This window comes from Sus scrofa, chromosome 10 (genome assembly GCF_000003025.6).
Source record: "Sus scrofa isolate TJ Tabasco breed Duroc chromosome 10, Sscrofa11.1, whole genome shotgun sequence".
In the NCBI taxonomy this organism is placed as follows: Eukaryota; Metazoa; Chordata; class Mammalia; order Artiodactyla; family Suidae; genus Sus; species Sus scrofa.
The window spans coordinates 39,369,811-39,391,793 of record NC_010452.4 but is presented as its reverse complement, the minus strand read 5'-3'; the positions used below and the strand labels follow the sequence as shown (position 1 = coordinate 39,391,793).

The following is a 21,983-nucleotide window of genomic DNA, read 5'->3' as shown; positions in this document are numbered from 1 at the left end:
TTCTGAGAGTGTTTTGGGGATACTCAGGGAGCCACGGAATAGGGTCATCTCTTAGAACTGGCGTGTGTGAGTAATGAAAAAGTAAAACTTGCTTACGTATCAATAATCACAAGATTCCCCAGTCATGACTTAACATAGCCAGACTGTTCCCTTGGATGAGCTGGAGGGCTGGAGCAGGAGGACTTAAAATACCAGTAATCAATCAAAATGATGGAAGAATTACCATTAGGAGAATCATCTATATTTTATGGGTATTGATAATGATAATGTAAATAGAACTGACAAAAAATAGAAAAGAGAAGGGTGGATGAGTAGATATGCAAATTTTATCATCTTGCCAATAAATACATCAACAGATAGTATATAGATAGTATTTAAAAATTATTTTCATCTCTATCTCTCCATCCATCCTTCCATCCATCCGTCCATCCATTTATCTGTCTCTCTTACCTATCCATACATCCTTTTATCTAGCTATAGGCATAAAGAGATATCTGGAATAATTCATATTCGCTATTAATGATAATTTCTGAATTGTAGGATTTGGGATATTTTTTACTTTCTATGTTGCATTTTATATACAGTCTGTATGATGAATATGCATCATCTTTAAAAAATCAAGTTTTTGTTTAATACCTTACACAATCTCTTTTTATTTTGAATAGTAGTGTATGATCGTTAAGAGTATAGATTCTGAAACCACTGGCCAGAATGCCAGTCTCACCACTTACCAACTGTGTTTCCTTCAGCAAATTGTTAAACTGCTTAGTTCCTTGGCTACCACATGTATAACAAGGCGATAGTTACCATGCCCACCTCATTGGATCATAGTGATTGAGTGAGTTACTATGTCTAAGGTGCTTGATACATAATAGTGCTAGGTAATTGTTGGCTCAAATTGTTTACATAGCAATGGCTTTAAGTAATAGCAATTTAAAGCAGTCATACATAGGTACAAAATTAAAGTGTATAGAATCGGTATCTGTACTCATTCTGTTGTTCTTTTCTGTCAAGTTAGTCATGTTATTGAACCTGCTATAAATGGAGAACAAGAGAACTCTAAATGGTGAATAACTCACTTTAACTTCTCACCTGCAATGAAGGAGCTTTGAAGGTGCAGCCCAGGCCTGTCAAGAAGCAATTATAATTCAGGCCCTTGTGCCTCAGGCTAAGTTTGGGTTTTGCTTTACAGTTGATCAAAGGTTAATAAAAGTTTTTAAGCATAACCTGAAACAGAGACACTTGTTTAGGGGATCATTGGAGACCAGGAGTGAAGGTGGTTTAAATGAAACCTGTGGAATATAATGAATGAAAGAATAAAGTAATTGACAGATTAAAGAGAAATAAAAGGAGAGAATGAGGAAGACCAGGCGAATGATTGAACACGAGTTATAAAGAAGAGGGGAGAGTCATGGGCGATATTTAGGTTTCTGACTTGGGTAACTGGATGAATAATGGTATCAGTTAGTGATAGAGGGATATAGCTGGAGGACGGGTGAAGGACGAATGAATTTCACTAGGGGAGGAACGGAGTCAGCTTGTACATCATGACATGTTCATTGTCTGACCTGGTGTGAGGCTCAGGGCAGGTATTCACTGTGAACTAAATGGATGACAAGTTCAGTTATGGTTGGATACACCTTGGGGTTCTTAGGGGATATGTCTCTGCCAATGGCAGCTGGTCAATGCGATGTTCGTGTCTAAAGCTTAGAATAGAATGTGGGTTGGGCATATAGCATTATGAATATTTGGTAACTTAAGTGCTGCATATATGTGAGATTGTGAGGAAGAGAAAGAAAAGGGAGAAGGACAAAACCGCAACTCTATAGAACCTGGTCTTATAAGGAGAATGAATAGACCCGTGAAGAGGTACCTATAAAGAAACTGAGAAGAAGCATTCCCACTGTGGCACAATGGGATCGGTGGTGTCTCTAGAGGGCGGGGATGCAGGTTCGATCCCTGGCCTGGCACAGTGGCTTCAAAGGATCCATTGTTGGATCCCTGGCCTGGGAGCCCCGTATGTCGCAGGGTGGCCAAAAAAAATAAATAAATAACTTGAGAAGGAACAGCCAGAGCGCTGTGAGGGAAGCCAAGCCAGAAAGGCGACGTTACCGTAGAAACAAAGAGGAAGAGTGTTGAAGGAGAGAAAAAGCGTCAAATCTTATGACAAAGCCTCATAAGATAAAGATAAAGACTGGTCTTGTGCAACAAGGAGGTTGAGGAATGCTTTTTCTTTTTTAAACCTTTTAAAAATTATAGAGTTGATTGGCACTATGTGCCAATTGCTCTGTGCAGCAAAGTGACCCCATCTTTGTACTAGTGAATATGGATTTTCCCACAAATGCCTTCAGAAACACACAAAGTCAGTTTTAGAAAACAGTGTGTTGTGCTGGGTAGGAATCCAAACAGCATCACCTGTGGCATCAGGTTTCAGACGTGGCTGTTACTGCTCCATTTGAGGGCTCTATTGAGACTTTGATCTTTAAGTTAAATGGTGAGGGAATGACAGACAGACCTCTGTTTTGTGTAAGTCTTAAATAATTCCTAAGTTAGGAACTTGTTTTAATGACTAACAGTTTTGTGTTTTAATGGTTTGCCTGTAGCTGTGGCTAAAATTTAGGCTGCATGTTAGGATAAACATATATACTCATAGCAGTTTTGTTACCTTTGCGTGATAGTTGCATATCTAGTTTCAGTAAGAATAAGAAAAATCTTAATAATAACAGTTTGTCTCTTGAATCAAAAATGATTTTCAAGGAGTTCCCCTCTTGGCACAGCAGAAACAAACCCAACTAGGAACCATGAGGTTGCGGGTTTAATCCCTAGCCTTGCTCAGTGGGTTAAGGATCCGGCATTGCCGTGAGCTGTGGTGTAGGTTGCAGACGAGGCTTGGATCTGGCGTTGCTGTGGCTGTGGTGTAGGCCAGCAGCTGCAGACCTGATTCAACCCCTAGCCTTCCATATACCGTGGGTGTGGCCCTAAAAAGAAAAAAAAGAAAAAATTTTCAAGACACCAATGATTTCATAAAACTCTTCTGACTTTTCTCACTACTTCAGATTCCTGCTTTTAGGACTCAGTATGCATTGTTTCATATTAATTGTGACCTTTCTGAGAACCTAACATTGGAGTGACAGGTATCTTGCCACATTAGGTCATGAAAAAGTTAATTTATTCATGCTGAGTTTCCTTTTCCTGTTGACTTTTAATGTCTGTTTGATATGTAGAAAATTCATCTGGAGGTTATTTGGCCTCCAAGTATATAAAATGACACCACCATTGCAAAAAAAAAAAAATATATATATATATATGTTTTAGGGAATGTAACTTTCTAATAAAATAAATTATTAGAAATTTCAAACAACTAAAAAGTATTGATGCTAAAAACAAATATGTAAAATTTCTTTTCCACACCTCAGGATCTTTACTTTCTTTTTAATTTATTTTTATTTTCATTTTATTGTTTGCTTTTTAGGGCCACACTTGGGGCATGTGGAAGTCCCCAGGCTAGGGGTTGAATCAGAGCTGCAGCTGCTGGCCTACACCACAGCCACAGCAACATGGGATCCATACCACGTCTGCGATCTACCATGGCAACACCATATCCCCAACCCACTTATGATGCCTGCATCCTCATGGATAATAGTTGGATTCGTTTCTGCTGCACCACAACGGGAACTCCCTCGTTTTTATTTTATTTTATTTTATTATTTTTGTGGCTTCACCCATGGCATATGGAAGTTCCCAGGTCAGGGACTGAATCCACACTGCAGCTGTGATGTTCACCACAGCTGTTTAGCAATGCTGGATCCTTAACCCACTGAGCCAGGCTGGGGATGCAACCCTGCACTTCTACAGCGCCCCAAGCTGCTGCAGGTGGATTCTTAACTGTCATGGTGGAAATGTCTTTCAAAAAATTTTTTTTTATCTTTTATTTTGAAATAACATTAGACTTCAGGAAAGTTGCAAAGATATAGAGTGCAGGGTACAAAGAGTTCCCATATACCTTTCCTCCAGCTTCCCTTAACATCCTACATAACCATAGTGAAATGATAGACGCTTTTCATTTGTTCCAGTCTGGGTTTCTTAATTTGAAGAGTGTTGTATTGGATTTTGTGCATTTTTTTCCATTTACTCCTAAGTATTTAACCTTCCTCGTTGATGGTATAAATGTCATTCCTGCTGTTTTATTCTTTAGTTGACTGTCTCTGTAAACACTGATGAGTGTTGTGCATTCATTCTACATGCTGCTTCCTAATGGAATTCTCTTGTTTGAGTTTATTTTATTGTTGCTTCTCTAGCACAGCTGTTGACACAATACAGCACATGGGCCAAAGCTTGTTTTTGTAAAAAAGGTTTTATTGGCACATATTCATACTCATTCACTTATATATTGTCTTTGGTGGCTGTTTTGGTACAATGGCAGAGTTGAGTAGTGGCAACAGAGACCAAATAACCCACAAAGACTAACACACTAACTAGCTGACTGGAAAAAAATTCACTGAACTCTGCTCTAGGATATTCCCAAGAAAGTTTTATTTCTTCTTTATAAATTCTTGTTCTTTAAATTGATTTCTCCTGTCTAATTTCATTAGCCACATTCCCTGCTGTAATGTTGAGTCATAATGGAGATAGTAGGCTTCTTTGCCTTCTTCCTGATTTTAATGGAAATGCCTCTAGGTTTTTTTCTGTTGAGTAAAATAATGTCTTGAGGACTAAGTTACATGTATTTTATCATATTTTTGAAAATCTCTCGGGAGTTCCCACTGTGGCTCAGTGGAAATGAATCTGACTAGGAACCATGAGGTTGCAGGTTTGATCCCTGGCCTTGGTCAGTGGGTTAAGGAGCTGGCGTTGTCATGAGCTGTGGTGCAGGTCACAGATGCAGCACAGATCTGGTGTTGCTGTGTCTGTGGTGTGGGCCGGCAGTGGCAGCTTCCATTCGACCCCTAGCCTGGGAACCTCCATATGCTGTGGGTGAAGCCCTAAAAAGACAAAAGACAAAAGAAGAAAAAAAAAAAAACTCCAAATTTTATTTTTCAAGAATGTTTTTTAAAATCAAAAATATGTATTGAGGGAGTTCCTGTCGTGGCGCAGTGGTTAACGAATCCGACTAGGAACCATGAGGTCGCGGGTTCAGTCCCTGCCCTTGCTCAGTGGGTTAACGATCCGGCGTTGCCGTGAGCTGTGGTGTAGGTTGCAGACGCGGCTCGGATCCTGCGTTGCTGTGGCTCTGGCGTAGGCCGGTGGCTACAGCTCCGATTCAACCCCTAGCCTGGGAACCTCCATATGCCGCGGAAGCGGCCCAAGAGATAGCAACAACAACAACAAGAAAAGACCAAAAAGAAAAAAAAGAAAAAGGCAAAAAGACAAAAAAAAAAAAAAATGTATTGAATTTTGTCAGATGCCTTTTAAAGCATTTATGGAGATTATGCTCCATATGCTCTTATGATTTTTTCCCGTCTATCTGTCAATATGGCGAATAACATTATGGGTTTCCAAGCATTGAACCAACCTTGCATTCTGGGAATAAGTTTCTCTTGGTCATGCTGTTCTTAATGTAATGTAGTAATCTGTTTGCTAATATCTTCTTTAGTATTTTTGATATCCTTGAATTATATTGATCTGTAGTTTCTTTTCCAACTATCTTTATCAAATTTAGTTATCAATGTTATGCCTCCTTCACAAAAGGAATTAGGAAATTTCTATCATGTCAATGCTCTGGAACATTTATTGAGCAATGGGACCACTGAGGCTTTTACAGTTTGGTAGAAGAATACTGCGCAATCTCCGGGGCCTGCTGTGTGTGTGTGTTTGTGTGTGCGTGTGCACACATGTGCACACGCGTGAACTTTCTTAGTTCTTTCTTGGTTCTCTTTAGTTCTTCTATGAAATATGGTCTATTTATGCTTTATATTCTAATGGGGTCAATTTTGGCAATCAGTGTTTCCTTATAAAATGATCAATTTCATTTAGATTATCAAATTTATTTAAATAATGGCCTGTAAATTTCTTGTGATTTTCAAATTTTGTCTTTTTTTCAATGGCTACTTTTCACTTATTTTACTTTTGTATATGTGAGCTTTCTCCTGTTTTTCCTCTGATCAAGTTAGCTAGTATGGTTTCTCTCAATTTTTTTCTGAAAAAATTCTGTTCATTAGATACACTGTTCTTTTATTCTCTACCTCATAAATTTCTTTTATCTTTTGTTGCCTTCTTTGGCTTATTTTGTAAATGTTTTCCTAATTTTTTTTGAACTAAGAGAATATTTCATTTGTATTTATTATTTTTTAACTAATAAAGGTAGTTTGTGCTATGAGTTTTCCTTTGACACTGCTTTAAATGTCCCTTGTAGAGTCTGATATACAGTGATTTCATTATCATTATTTTTAAGAAGTTAATTTCAGTTTGTATTTTCTCTAGATCGTGTTGTTTAATAGAATTTTTTAAAATTCCACAAGGAAGAACCTTTTTTTGTTTGTTTATTTTTGTAGATATTTCTTGTTATGTTGCAGTTTGGTGAGAGTGTTTTATTTCTACTTTTTATGGAACTTACTGGTGTTTTTTTATGACCTAATATAAGATGAATTTTTGCAAAGCATCCATAGCTATTTGGGATAAAGATGTATTCCTTTTTAATAGAGTGTAGAGTTTGATGTATATTCTTAAAATCTACTATATCATGTTATGTAAGCCCTCTACTTACTATTTTTTATGCACTTGATCTGTCTCGTACTGAAAATGATGTATTGAAATTATTAGTGTGCTTCATTCTACCTATGGCTTCTTCTAGCCCATGTAGTTTTTGCTTCTTAAAGGCAGGCACTGTATTATTGGGTGTATAAATGTTTCTAATCACTGTGAATTATGGGTTTTAATATTCCAAGAGCTCTTTTTTGTCATGTTTAATGAGTTATGGCTTGATTTCTACTTTGATATAGGGAGCTTTACCCCTACTTTCATATTTTTTTCCATTTTCCTGTAATGTCTTGGTCTGCCCTTTATTTTCAGTCTTTCTTGAACCACTTTCTTTGAGGTGCCCTTTAATGCAGTGTATAGATGGATCTTGCTTTGTAAGCCAAGTTAAAAATATTTTTAATAAGTTAGTTAAACCCATTCATACTCATTGCTATAACTTGATATGTTTGGTCTCAACAATGTCATAATATTTTCTAATTATTCATATTCTGTTATATTTGATGTTCTCTGTAAGATTTGTACTCTTGCTCTTTAATATTTTTTCTTTAGTTAGAAAAGTCTGCGTTTTTATCTCATTCTAGTCATTATCTTCGTACCTATACATTTTTTTCTAATACCCTCTTCCTCCTTTCTGTTATGTAGTTATTTGCTATTTAGTTTATCAGTTTTTACTGGTATCTTTTAACTCCTACCTTTTGTCCATATAGTAATCAATGGGTGTATTTTATTTTATTTTTTCTTTCCTTATGCCTTGTCCTCTCCATTTTAAAGTTCATTATTTCTACTGTGTCATAACATAAAACATTTGAACATTATCATTCTACCTTTTTTTCAGCCTCTATAGTAGATTATTCAAAAAGGGCTCATAGGTCCAAAATTCCTTAAGTTTTTATATGTTTAAAGTACTTTTCTTTTTTTCAGCTTCGTAGTTATAATAGATACATTTTAAAATTATGTATATTTAAGGTATACGATGTTCTAGGTATACCTAAGGTAATGATTACCACAACCAAGCTAGTTAACCTCACTTCACAAAGTTACTTTTGGTGTATGGTGATAGCCCTTAAAATCAATCTCTTAGCAATTTTTTTTTGTTTATTTGTCTTTTCACCATTTCTTGGGCCGCTCCCGCGGCATATGGAGGTTCCCAGACTAGGGGTCGAATTGGAGCTGTAGCCGCCGGCCTACACCAGAGCCACAGCAATATGGGATCTGAGCTGCATCTGTGACCTACACCACAGCTCACGGCAACACCGGATCCTTAACCCACTGAGCAAGGCCAGGGATCAAACCCGCAACTTCATGGTTCCTAGTCGGATTCGTTAACCACTGAGCCACAGACAGGAACTCCCCTTAGCAATTTTTAAGCACACATTATTATTAATATAGTTACCATGCTGTGCATTAGAGCTCTTAAATATAGTCATCTTGGAAGTTCCTGTTGTGCCTCAGTGGTAACAAACCCGACTAGTATCCAGGAGGATACTGGTTCAAACACTGGCCTTGTTCAATGGATTAAGGATTCAGTATCACCATGAGCTGTGGTGTAGGTTGCAGATGTGGCTTGGATCTCGTGTTGCTGTGGCTGTCTTGTAGGCTGGCAGCTGCAGCGCTGATTCAACCCCTAGCTTGGGAACGTCCATACTGCACCTGTGGCTCTAAAAAGCAAAAAGAAATAAAAATTTTAAAAAAATAATAAAATAAAATAAAATTTAGTCGTCTTATAACTGAAACTTTGTACCCTTTGACCAACATTTCCCTACTTCCTCCACCTGCTAACCCCTTCTCCACTCTAATCTCTGTTTCTCTACGTTCAGCTTTTTTAAATTCTACATCTAAGTGATTTCGTTCATTCTTTCTGTGTCTGGCTTATTTCATTTAGCATGTCTTTTAGGTTCGTCCATGTTGCTGCAAATGGCAGGATTTCTTTCTGTCTTAGGGCTTAATAATATTTCATCATATATATATTTATACATGAATAATGTATAAATATATACATTATTATATTTGAAATACTATTAAGCCATAATATAATGTCTTTATCCATTCTCTATCAGTGGACACTTAGATTGTTTCCACATCTTGGTTATTGTAAATAATTCTGTAAAAATCATAAAGGCACAGATATCTTTTCTAGCTACTAAATTCAAATCCTTTGGATATGCACCAGTAAGCAGGAGTGTTAGATCATATGACAGTTCTGTTTTTAATTTTTTGAACAACCTCCATACTGTTTTCCATAGTAACCATACTAATGTACATTTTTACCAACAGCGAGGGTTCAACTTTCTCCACATTCTTGCCCTTTTTAATCTGTTGCCTTTTTGATAATAGCCACTCCAATGAGGAATGGGACAATATCTCACTGTTATTTGATTTGCATTTCCCTGATGATGCATACTATTGAGCAGTTTTTCATATACTTGTTGGTCATTTGCATGTCTTCTTTGGAGAAATGTCTGTTCAGTTCCTTGGACCATTTTTAAATGTTATTGGGAGGGGTGGTTGTCGTTGAGTTGTATGGATTCCTTATGTATTTTGAATATTAACTTCTTAGCAAACGTGTGGCTTCCAAATATTTTCTGCCATTCCATAGATTGCCTTTCCATTTTGTTGCTTCTTTTGCTGGACAGAAACACATGTGTATATCTAGGGAAGCTATTTTCTTATAAATACTCAGAGCACAGCTTTGCTAGATATAAAATCCTTGGTTCTCACTTTCTTTCTTGAATTAAAAAGTATTCCACTCCATTGTTAGCTTATTTCATACCTTTTTTGAAAAATTCTGATGTTATTCTAATTCTCTTTTCTTTGTGAGTTATTTAATCTTTATGCTTGGAGTCCTTGAGAATTTTTTTCTTTATCCTTATAATCTGATACTTTCACTACATTTATCTTAGAGTTGATTGCTAACCATTTGGTTAACCTGAAATATAGTTAATACAGAAAAATCAGGATAAAATTTTTTTTCAGATATATGAGTTGTCAGGAACCCTAGCAAATGCCAATAGTTATAATAAGGGCTGTTTTTTGGACCTACTATGAACTCATTGATCTTAATGACTTACTTCAGGATCTACTATTTTTTTTATACAAAATGCCTGGCATACATGATTCAAAACATGCTAAAATTCTAATGTCCTAAGTTTTTCATTACTTTAGAATAAGCTTAAACCTAAAGGTCAGCTTTCATATATAAGTACCTGCCTATAAAAGAGTTAAATTTCATGTTCTTTAGAAGATAATCAAGGAAAAATGTTTCTATTAATCTGAAAATGCCTAAGATTCTAAGGAGTTTTACCTAACCATTTACCTAAATAATATACTAATTTCCTATAATTTACCCTATAAAATATTTTCCTTCCACACATTGTAAAGCAAACATTTGCTGAACTGATTGTTACATGGTCTAGTGTTATGTGATCATGTAATGAAAGACTCTTATAAAACATACACAGAAGGATAGAATTAAAACCTACCATGGAATCTGTAACTCTAAATTTCCTGTCTTCTGTGGTTTAAACATAATTATGTTGCATTTACATAGTTTTTTTTTACATTGGGTTTATTTGTTCTTTTTAAAAAGGGGGAAAAAAGTAAAGCGATGCTTGTTTGCGTACAGAAGAGATTTAATCTCTCTGTGGCTGCCCAGAAATTTCATTTACCACAAAACCAGTCTTTGTGACCTTTTAGGGATTATACAAGATATAAAATAGAATATATGTTTTACATGTTTGTATCCATAAGAACATTTTTTCCTTCCTTTTACATTTTTTGTTATTTATTTTTCATTCACATACTTTAAAAAGCAAATGGGGGAGTTCCCGTCGTGGCGCAGTGGTTAACGAATCTGACTAGGAACCATGAGGTTGCGGGTTCGGTCCCTGCCCTTGCTCAGTGGGTTAAGGATCCGGCGTTGCTGTGAGCTGTGGTGTAGGTTGCAGACACAGCTCGGATCCCGCGTTGCTGTGGCTCTGGCGTAGGCAGGTGGCTACAGCTCCGATTCGACCCCTAGCCTGGGAACCTCCATATGCCGCGGGAGCGGCCCAAGAAATAGCAAAAAAAAAAAAAAAAAAAAAAGATAAAAAGCAAATGGATTTAACTGAGATACCAAAATGCCAAATGAAAAGTAATTGTGTGAATCATTTAATCTTCTGAATCTTAGTTTTCTCATTTTAAAACAAGCTCTGGGGATGTTTAATTTGAGGACTGTGTGGATTTTATTTACCCATAATATATATTTTATCCAGTTGTGATGGGTGCTTTGTTCAATAGCTGAATAAATTAGCTGTTCCATGAGAGACAGAGAAAGAGAGGGAGAATGAGTGTGTGTGTGTTCACAATGGAGTTAAAACATATTTTTTTAAAATTTTTTTCATTATAATTGATTTACGATGTTGTGTTAATTTCTGCTGTACAGCAAAGTGACCCAGTTATACGTATATATACGTTCTTTTCCTCATATTATGCTCCATCATGTTCCATCACAAGTGGCTAGATATAGTTACCTGTGCTATATACAGCAGGATCTCATTTCTTATCCACTCCAAATGCAATAGTTTGTGTCTACTAACCCCAAACTCTCTGTCCATCCCACTCCTTCCACCTCCCCCTTGAAAAACAAATCCAAGTCCATGTGCTTATTTCTTTTCTGCAGAAAGGTTCATTTGTGCTGTATATTAGATGCCACATATTAGTGCTATAATATGGTATTTGTCTTTCTCTTTCTGAGTTACTTCCCTTAGTATGAGAATCTCCAGTTGCATCCATGTTGCTGCAAATGGCATTATTTTGTTCTTTTTTATGGCTGAGTAGTATTCCATTGTGATATATACCACTTCTTCTTAATCCACTCATCTGTAAAACATATTTTTAAAACTTTTGATTTGTAAAATACAATGTACATAAAGGAATGTGCATAATATAAATGTACATATTGTACATTATTGAAAAGGGAAGACTCATGTGGCTGCCGTCCTAGCCAAGGAATAGGGTATCATCATCACCCTAAAAACTCCCAAGCTGCCCGTCCCTACCCCAGCCCACCCCGTGCCCTCCTCTCTTCAGTCTGGAGGAAGTCCCTCTCTTGCCTGTTACAGTAATTTGTATCTCACTTTGTTTTCATCACTTTGTACTTGAGAATGCCTCCCTCTACAGTATGGTTTAGTATAATTTCTATTTGGAAACAAAGGGAAACATATAGTATGTGTTTGTTTTTGTCTGACATGTTTTCGGTCCAAAACTCTAGGTTATTTTGACAATTGCTCAGTTTGATGCATTTTAACAACTGCATACACTCATATAACCACCAGCCAAGATGAGATATAAAACATGTCCTTCACCCAAGAAAGTGTACTCTTGCTATTTTCTCACTTTACCTTAAACGGCCACTTTTCTGATTTCCATCACTATAGATTAATTTTCCCTATTCTGGGAGTATAATGTCTGAGTCATATGGTAGAAGTTTAACTTTATTAGAAACATCCCAATAGTACACAAAAGAGGTTGTATAATTTTATATTCCTATCAGTGCTGCCATTTACTGTTGCTCTTTAAAAAAAAATTAGCCCTTCTAATAGGATAAAATGGTGTGTCCTTGTAGATTTCATTTGCATTTCCCTGATAGCTAATGATGTTGAGTAACTTTCATGTGCTTATCTCATGTGTATATCTATTATTTTGTTGTCTATTCCAGTCTTTTGTCCATTTTATTTAAAAAAATTTTTTGGTCTTTATTATTATTTTTTTTTAGGGCTGCACCTGCAACACATGGAGGTTCCCAGGCTAGGGGTTGCATTGGAGCTCTAGCTGCCCACCTACACCACAGCCACAGCAGTGCAAGATCTGAGCCATGTCTGTGACCTACTCCACAGCTCATGGCAATGCCAGACCCTTAACCCTCTGAGCGAGGCCAGGGGATCAAATCTGCATCCTCATGGACACTATGTCAGGTTCTTCACTCACTGAGCTACAATGGGAACTCCATCTGAATCTTTTTTAAAGCTTTATGGGATTTTCATAAATGTGGTTAGGAATTTATAGGTCAATTTAGGAAGAATAGAGATCTTAATATTGAGATTGCCAATCACTAACATGGTGTATATCTCCATTTATTGGGTTTTTCTTTAATTGGTAGGATGTGCCATCCAGTCTTCTGTGATGCATGGGTCAGCCATGTGCTCAGGAGGATAAACAGCTCAGACACTTACAACCATTCTCTACCCATCAGTCATTCTGGTTTTCCCTCTCAGAACAGCATTCAATACATTACATGAGATGATCAACACCTTATTATAAAATAACCATTGGGTTAGATGATTCTGCCCAACTACTGGCTAATGTAAATGTTCTGAGCATGTTTAAGGTAGGCTGGGCTAAGCTACAATGTTTGGTAGATTAGGTTATTAAAAGTATTTTTGCAGCTCCAATTTGACCGCTAGCCTGGGAACTTACCTAGTCCATAGATGCAGCCCTAAAAAGCAAAAAAAAAAAAAAAAAAAAAAACACCCACACACCCAATAAAACACAAAGTATTTTCAACTTAATGATGGGTTTATTAGGACATAGCTGCCTCCTATGTTGAGAAAGATCTGCACAGAGAGTGGAGGGAAGTCAAATGGACAAACTCCAGTTGTGGGACTTTCTACAGCAGTCTTGATCTCCTAACAGAGTCAAGGCCATAAACATGTTCTAGATTGAAAGAGCCCAAAAAGATACAACGCAGACACAGCACATGATCTGTGTTTGAAGCCAGGTTTTTGTTTGTTTTTTAAAAAGCTCTAAAGGAGCTTTTGAGAAGAATTGGGAATATTTGAATCTGAACTGAATATTTGATTATGTTAGGGTGTTACTTTTAACTTTCTCAAATGTAATAATGGTTTAATGGTAATGTAAAATATTGCACTTATTTTTAAAATATGAAAGTTTTCATTGTAAATTTTTGGGGGGGTCTTTTTAGGGTTGCACCCATGGCATATGGAGTTTTCCAGGCTAGGGGTTCAATCAAAATTACAGCTGCTGGCCTACACCACAGCCACAGCAATGCCAGATCCCAGCCGTGTCTGCTGCCTGTACCACAGCTCATGGCAACGCCGGATCCTTAACCTACTGAGTGAGGCCAGGGATGGAACCTACGTCCTAATGGATACTAGTCAGGTTTGTTTCCACTGAGAAACAACAGGAACTTCTAGTTGTAAATTTTTATGATATTTCTAACTTGCAAATAGTTTAGGGAAAAGATGAACACACACTTACATTGATAGATGACACAAATATTTCCAATTTTGAAGGTTGTTTCCATTGGTGTTTATTTATTCATTTATTTATTATTTTTTTAAAAGTCTTAAATATGTTGGAATTTTTCCATAGTGAAAAGGGAGAATAAAGAATGAGATCAGGAGTTCCTGTCGTGGCTCAGTGGTTAACGAACCTGTGTAGTAACCATGAGGTGGCGGGTTTGATCCCTGGCCTCGCTCAGTGGGTTGAGGATCCAGCATTGCTGTGAGCTGTGGTGTAGGTTGAAGATATCACTTGGCTCCAGAGGTGCTGTGGCTGTGGTGTAGGCCGGCTGCTGTAGCTCCGATTGGACCCCTAGCCTGGGAACCCCCATATGCCACGGGTGCGACCCTAAAAAGACAAAAGACAAAAAAAAAAAAAAAGAAAAGAAAGAGATCAAAAAGTTTTTTTGTGGCATTCCTGCTGTGGTGCAGCAGGGATGGGCAGTGTCTCTGGAGCACTAAAACGCAGGTTCAGCACCCAGCCCCACACAGTGGGTTAAGGATCCAATGTTGCCACAGCTGTGACTTGTATCTGACCTCTGGTCTGAGAATTCCATATACCTCAGGGCAACCAAAAGAGTTTTTTGCATTTAATTGAATGACAAAATTAATACAGTAGCTGATGCTGGTGACTGGTGTTCTCATGGTCTGTTTATGGGAATCAAATTGCCATAACGTTTATGGAAAAATCCGTGGATATGTATTAGATACATAAAATCCTTACCTAGTATTCCATTTTTCAGTATTTGTCCCTAGAAGATAATCAGTGCATTGCGCAAAGATGGAAGGATGGCTTCTGCAATGTTATTGATTTTTATTCCATTATCATGTGAAATTAGCAAGAATCTAATATCTATCAGTAAAAGATTAGTTAAATATGTTTTAGTGTGATAATACAGCAATACTTCCTAGCCCTTTGAATGACTGATATAAATTCATGTTCGTTGCATTTGTTGATGCAGAGAAAGCTACGTCCTATGTCCTGAATTTAAAAGGCAGATTATAAACAATCCCATTATGTTTTGAGTGTGCGCACATATTTGCTTAGAGACTAGAAAATTCTTTATATAGATGATCACAGAGACTATGGGGTTGGGGAACTTGCATGATTTTTGAAAAAAATATTCCCTCCTTTGTAACTTTGGTTTTTACTTCAATTTTCTGCATGCGAATGTATTGGCGTATCACTTTTTAAAAATCTCTTGTAGGAGGAAATTTGGAACTTTCAAAAATTGACTGATGAGTAATGCTCATGATAATATGTAAGTGAAAAAGGAATCCAGTAGGAAACCAAATCATGTTGACTCTATGATCAACTGAAGTAGTTCTCTGTTTTTTTAGTATTGGGTTGAAATTAGACGAAAAAATAGAAACACAGGGCATGGTGTTTCTGTAGTCTTGCGACCAGCCGACCCCTGCTGTTGTAAATACTGCTAATTTTTAAGTGACTTCCATTAACAACAATAATACTAATTATTATTTGCTTTATAGGGCCACACGTGTGGCATATGGAAGTTCCCAGGTTAAGGGTCAAATCATAGCTACAGCTGTAGGCCTGGACCACAGCCACAGCCACTCCAGATCCGAGACTTATCTGTGACTTACACCACAGCTAATGGCAATGCCAGACCCTTAACCCACTGAACAAGGCCAAGGATTGAACCTGCATCCTCATGGATACTAGTCAGGCTCGTTACCCCTGAGCCACAATGGGAACTCCCCCATTTAAATTTTTGATGGCTTCCAGAATTGGAATCCTTATGTCCATTCATTTGCCTTAAAAATTGCTGGGTCCACTATAGGTACTCTCAATATTTACTGTATAAATGAATGGTTTTTCTGAGAAAAAGCTTCAAGAGCTTTTTAAAAATCATCTTGCTTACACAACCATAAAAGGATAGATTCTCCTACTTTTCCAAGGTCAAGGAATTCTGGGGACACCTGACCTACCTTTCCAGGGGCTGCTACATTCACATCTTTTCTCCCAAGTTGGTCTCTTGTAACCTCTTTAAAGGAATACATAGAGATAGAATCATAAGAACTTTGAGTGTTTTCATAAAAAAGCAAAATTATTGGAGTTCCTGTCATGGCTTAGTAGTTAACAAACCTGACTAGGATCCATGAGGAGGTGGGTTCGCTCCCTGGCTTCACTCAGTGGGTTGAGGATCCAGTGTTGCCGTGAGCTATGGTGTAGGTCGCAGACATGGCTCGGATCCCGAGTTGCTGTGGCTGTGGTGTAGGCTGGCCGCTGCAGCTTCCATTCGACCCCTAGCCTGGGACTTTCATAAGCCGTGGGTGCAGCCTAAAAAGACAAAAGACAAAAAAAAAAAAAAAGGTAAATCATTTTTGAATTAGTTTTTCACAAGAGATCATTAATTCTGACATCCATTTATGTTTCCATTTTTAAGGCATTGCTAGCTCAGTTTGAAAACCTGTAGATTTCAGTTGCATCTTATAATGTGGCTTAAGAGCATCATGTTCTTTTAAGGGAACCGCATTTAGGTTGAGCCATTATCAGACAGTCCTATTTATCAGCGTAATTTTCAGCAAATATTGTGAAACTTAGAACCGATGCAAAATTATGTTTTCAAAGTAAATGTATTGGTATTGCCAGAAACTCTGCAGCCTCAGCTGTGCCGGCTATACGGGTGCAAACTGTCTACATGTGTTCATATATGTGGCCTCGATGGGCAGGCACGCCAGCCAGACTTCTTAAGAATCCTGGCAAGAGTTAATACAACAGAAGAAACTGAGAACCATAACTAGCAGCTGTGTCTTTCCTGATTTGTTTGGGTTTTTTAGTAGCCGGCATATAATTATGTCTTCATCTTTCAAGAACTGTCATTTTGTCAGTTGCCCAGTTTGATTTATGTGATAAAGTTGAGGATTTGGAAACATACAATTCAGTTCTATTTTTATCATGTCAAAGAATTAAATTAATTAAAACAATTGGTATCATTGATTGATGATAAAAACAGGAGAAATTAATGTACTGCCAGGAATGAATTCAGAAGGAGATTCTGATCAAATTAAAGAACTGTGCAGGAGTTGCCTTCGTGGCTTAGTGGAAACAAGCCTGACTAGTATCCACGAGGACATGGGTTCGATCCCTGGCCTCACTCATTGGGTTTAGGATCTGGCATTGCCGGGAGCTGTGGTGTAGGTTGCAGATGCGGCTCGGATCCCAAGTTGCTGAGGCTGTGGTGTAAGCTGGCAGCTGCAGCTCCGATTGAACCCCTAGCCTAGAAACTTCCATATGCCACAGGTGCAGCCAGAAAAGCAAAACAAAAACAAAAGCTATACAAAAGGAGCTGGACCTGCTGACAATGGACCGGGGGATAATTAATACCACCTATAAGCCCATCATTGTATATCCAAAAAGCAGTAAAGTTTAAAGAAGATCTATGAAAATGCACTTTCAACTTAAAGGCAACTTCAGATAAAAAAATAATTGATTAGATTTGGGATTCGAATATGTACTTTCCAAGTAAGGTGTTAAAATGAATATTTTCGTCTTGGGGAAGATTTTGGTTCGTCGAGAAAGGAGAAAGCAAAGGCTATCTTGTTTCAGGTCCTTTTAAGCAGTATTGGTTGGCTGTAGAGCGTGCCCTGAACCTGGTTGGGGGGGGGGGCAGGGGGGATTGTTCTGCTGTCAAGGAGATTACACAATCCCCAGGGAGGTAAGAACCATATACACTTGCCTTTAAGCCAAAGCCATGTGTTGTGAGTGCCAAAAACAAGGGCCCCAAAACTCAAGAAACCAGAGGGTTTGGGAGAGGTTTCGTGAGAGACCTTAAAGGATGAATTGTTGGAGTTCTTTTTGTGGCTTAGGGCTTAAGGCCCTGACGTTGTCTCTGTGAGGTCTCGGGTTCAATCCCTGGCCTTGCCCAGTGGATTAAGGGTCTGGCATTGCCGAAAGCTGCAGTGTAGGTCGCAGATGTGGCTCAGATCGGGTGTTGCCGGGGCCGTGGTAAAGGCCTCAGCTGCAGCTCTGATTTGACCCCCTAGCCTGGGAACTTCTATATGCCACAGGTGCAGCCATAAAAAAGGAAAAATGGAACAAAGATGGATTGTTACAGCGAAAGATGCAGATGGCATGGGCACAGGCTTAGAGCTGGGAGAATTTCTGTGGATTGTGAACTACCTAGTGTCTCCCTTCCATGTTCACATGGGACCCCAGGTCTGCATCTATTATAGATGTACCAGACTAGATTAGAGTGGTTTCTCTCTCTCTCTCTTCCCTTTTTTTTTTTTTTTTTTTTTTTTGCTTTTCAGGGCTGCACCTGCCGCATATGGAGGTTCCCAGGCCAGGGCTCCAATCAGAGCTATAGCTACCTACCTACACCAGACCCACAGCAATGCAGGATCCAAGCCTTGTCTGTGACCTACACCACAGCTCACAGCAACACCGGATCCTTAACCCACTGAGCAAGGCCAGGGATCGAACCCACAACCTCATGGTTCCTAGTGGGATTCATTTCCACTGTGCCACCACGGGACCTCCTAGAATGGTCTCTTTATCACCCTCACTAGACTCTAGTTTCCTAAGGGGAATTACAGTCCTCATTATCTGCAGAATCCATATGTGTATTCACATCCTTCCTAAAATGTATTTGTAACCCCCTCCCAATGAATACTTATAGCACTTTTGCAGTTATTCATGGACACGTGCAGAGCCGTGACAAATTTGAGTTGCCTGATGCATGTGTTTCCAGCTGAGATTGAACAGGGCCACGCTCTGCCTTCTTCTTTTTTAAAAAAATTAAAGTATAGTTGATTTACGATATTTCTTCAATCTGTGTTGTACAGCAAAGTGACCCAATTAAACACAGTTCCCTGTGCTGTACAGGAGGACCGTGTTGCTTATCCATTCCAAATGTAACAATTTGCATCCGCCAGCCCCAAACGCCCCGTCCATCCCACTCCCTCTCTCCTCCCCCTTGGCAACCACAAGTCTGTTCTCCATGTTTGCGATCTGTTTCTGTTTTGTAAATAGGATCATCTGTGCCATGTTTTAGATTCCACTTATAAGCGATCTCATATGGGATTTGTCTTTCTCTTTCTGACTGACTTAGTATGAGAATCTCTAGTTCCATCCATGTTTGCTGCAAATGGCATTATTTTGTTCTTTGTTATGGCTGAATAGCATTCCACTCTATGTATGTACCGCATCTTCTTAATCCATTCATCTGTCAATGGACATTTAGGTTGTTTCCGTGGCATGACTATTGTGAATAGTGCTTTTTTGGCTGCCCTGTGGCACATGGAATTGCCAGGCCAGGGGATCAGATCCGAGCAGGCATTGTGACCTACACCACAGCTGCAGCAGCACTGGATCCTTTTAACGCATTTGGCTGGGCCAGGGATCTAACCTGCGTCCTGGTGCTGTAGAGACTCTGCTGAAACTGTTGCACCACATGGGCAACTCCCACACTCTGCCTTCTTGTTTCTGCTTTCATTTTCATCTTCACAGTCTATGGAGTGCCATGTTTTTCGCATTTTAGAGCCTTGAACTGGTGATCTTGCTGTTTAAAATGGCCCCTAAGCACAGTGCCAAAGTGCAAGAAGGCTGTGATGTGCCTTACAGGGACAACATGTATTAGATTGCCCCGGGGGTTTTGTTGCTGAAACTCAGCCTCAGTCCCCAGGTGCCAAGTAGAAACTTGGAGACAGAGTTTGGGGAGAAGGAGAAAAAGATAGCTTTTATTGCTTTGCCAGGCAAAGGAAGCCACAGCAGGCTAATGCCTAAAAGACTGTGCCCTCCATTGGGAAGCATTGTGGGGAGTTTTACAGCAAAAAGGAGAAAAACAGGTTTTCGGATAGGAATCAGGATTGGGACAAACATGCATTCTTCTTTCTTCGGGGGAATCTTAGTCATCAAAGCTGGAGTCAGGAGATCTCTACATGATCATGATGGTGGTCTTTTGGGTTATTGCCTAGAAATAACAGCACTTGCAAAAAGGACATATTGATCAGAGATTGGAACATACTAGGAAAGTTCCTGAAAAAAAACATCATGTGCTAATAATCTAACCTGCAGGCAATTGTGCTCAGGGTGCCTAATCTTTAGCTCACAGGGTGCAATTAAGCCAAGGAGGTCAAGGAAGGACTCTATGAACTGTTCAATTTTATTTTATTTTATTTTTATTTATTTTTTTAATTGTTGTTTCCCCAATACATTTGTTTTTCTACTGTACAGCATGGTGATCCTGTTACACATACATGGTACACATTCTATTTTCGCACATTATCAGGCTCCATCATAAGTGACTAGACATAGTTCCCAGTGCTACACAGCAGGCTCTCATTGCTAATCCATTCCAAAGGCAATAGTTTACATCTAGTAATCCCAAGCCCCCAATCCACCCCACTCCCTCCTGCTCCCCCTTGGCAACCACAAGTCTATTCTCCAAGTCCATGATATTCTTTGCTGTGGAAAGGTTCGTTTGTGCCATATATTAGATTCCAGATATAAGTGATATCATATGGAATTTGTCTTTCTCTTTCTGACTGACTTCACTCAGTGTGAGAGTCTCTAGTTCCATCCATGTTGCTGCAAATGGCATTATTTCGTTCTTCTTTATTGCTGAGTGGTATAAAACTGTTCAATTTTAAAGCATTCATTTCTAAAAGAAGCATAAGGAATATAAACTTTTCTCTTAGGTGTATAAGATGCCTATGTCATTATGTGTGTCTCTTGAGAGGGAACCAGGATCCTATCCCAAGGCTATACTGTTGCTTCGTGGCTGTTGCTCCCTGGTCTCTGCATTCCCCTCCCCTCCCTGATCAGCAACTGTCTGGACCTGCCCCTCAAAACTCAGGGAAGACCATGGAGGCCGAATGAGACCCATTTCCTCAAAACAAGGAATGGGGGACACAGAGAGGCTTTTGTGCCCAGGAGCCCCACAGGGCCCTGCTCGGTTACAGGTTCAGCGTTAATGAATCAACAAGATATATTAAGTAAGGTCTTTAAATAGAAACACAGGTAAGACTACATATTGATCAATTAACAGAAATATTCTGACCCAAGGCTCTTGGAAACAAAATTTTACATTCCTCCAGGAGCAATGAGTCAATATTTACAAATTCACTGTTTGCAATGACTTCATACCTGTATAAAATACTTCATAATGACCCCAAGGAACAAGAATTGTCTGTATCTGTTACTTCTGTATGCTCAACACTTTGTGTTTCATAGACGGCAAGCGAGTTTTATGAGCAAATGCCTGAACATAGGGTATTGGGAGGCGTAAACCAGCTTATTGGAAACGTTAAACACTGAATTTGGGAACTGGGCTTTTAATACGACGCCAGCAGTGGGAAGCCACTGAAGGCGTTTCCTCCTGGGAGTGACCTTTCAGTTGTGAACTGTTCACCAGGCATTGAGTGAGTGTTCGAGGTGGCGTGATAAACAGAGTGAATATCCCCTGGGCCCTGCTCGCAAGGAGATACAGCAGAAGCTCGAAAAAACCCTTCCGTAAGATTAATTTCACAGGGATTTATAGGATGGGTTGGAACTGAGAGAATCTAAAGGTGCAAAACCAAGTTAGACAACTAGTGTAGCAATACTAGAAGGAGGTAGTAGATGACCAGGCTTCAGGTGCAGGCAGGGGGGAAGATCCTTGGGTGCTTGAGAAGCAAAACCCATGGTGTATGACTCGTACAGAGGGTGAAGGAGATGCAGGGACCAAATGAAACTCTGCAGTTTGCTACCCCCGACTGTCAGTTGCTGTCTTTGCAATTTTTCAAAAATGTTTCCAGAGTTCCTGTCATAGCTCAGTGCAAATGAATCTGACTAGCATCCATGAGAATGGAGGTTTGATCCCTGGCCTCCCTCAGTGGGTTAAGGATCTGGCGTTGCTGTGGCTGTGGTGTAGGCCAGTGGCTACAGCTCTGAGTTGACCCTTCGCCTGGGAATTCCCATATGCCACGAGTGTGGCCCTAAAAAGACAAAAGACCAAAAAAAAAAAAAAAAAATATGTTGCCTTCATCGAAGGGTGACACTCTGTA

The 21,983-nt window shown here is 39.0% G+C and overlaps 1 protein-coding gene across 13 annotated transcripts in view; it reads left to right on the top strand.

Moving 5' to 3' along the window:
* Positions 1–21,983, top strand: part of ARMC4 (armadillo repeat containing 4) — a 186,674-nt gene that overhangs the window by 71,303 nt on the left and 93,388 nt on the right. The window lies entirely within an intron of this gene.